The sequence below is a fragment of the Panthera tigris genome, chromosome F3 (genome assembly GCF_018350195.1).
Source record: "Panthera tigris isolate Pti1 chromosome F3, P.tigris_Pti1_mat1.1, whole genome shotgun sequence".
Lineage (NCBI taxonomy): Eukaryota > Metazoa > Chordata > Mammalia > Carnivora > Felidae > Panthera > Panthera tigris.
The window spans coordinates 1,177,698-1,178,677 of record NC_056678.1 but is presented as its reverse complement, the minus strand read 5'-3'; positions in this window follow the sequence as shown (position 1 = coordinate 1,178,677).

Genomic DNA, 980 nt, shown 5'->3' with positions numbered 1-980 from the left:
ATCTTCTATCTATCCATCTATCTATCGATCGATCTATCTTTCATCCATCCGTCTTCCTCTCTCTCTTCTATCTACCCGACCATCACCTACCACCTGTCTACCGATCCGTTGATCTGACCATCCATCCACCTGTCTGTGTAATGTGTGGTCACGTGCAGCTCTGGGCTTCAGCCGTGAACAGGACTCAGGCCTGGGCTCACAGAGGATCTAGGTGGCCGTGATTAGCCCTGATCATTGCTGTGGTGGGAAGTGCCTACTGAGGACCCTCACTCAGACTTGGGGAGACTTGGAAGGTTCCAGTGAGGAAGTCATAACCAAGCAGAGGCCCAGAGCTGGCTCAGCACCTGTGAGGTGGGCGGGCGACGGGAGAGGCCGCCGAGGAGAGTGGAGATGTCTGGACAAGTCCAGACCGCGAGAACAGGGCTTCAGCCAACACTTTTAACTTGAGTGTGGCAATCGGCTTTTGGGGCAGGAGGGCTGGGTGCCCGCCAGCCCGGTGGTGGACACATCTGTGTGCTCCCCAGCTCACCCGAGGATTTCTGTTTTTGTTTATTTATTTATTTATTTATTTATTTATTTATTTTAACATTTTATTTATTTTTGAGACAGAGAGAGACAGAGCATGAACAGGGGACGGTGAGAGAGAGAGGGAGACACAGAATCCGAAACAGGCTCCAGGCTCTGAGCTGTCAGCACAGAGCCCGACGCAGGGCTCAAACTCACGGACTGCGAGATCATGACCTGAGCGGAAGTTGGACGCTTAACCAACTGAGCCACCCAGGCACCCCAGGATTTCTGTTTTTAAATGATAGTTTTGTTCATTCATTTATTCACTCATAAGTAATCTCTATGCCCAACGTGGGGCTCGAACTCACAACCCCAAGATCCAGAGTCGCATGTTCTACTGACTGAGCCAGCCAGGCACCCCGGATTTTCTTATCCTTTAGGAAAATGTAATTTTGTTTGACTTGTTATACACC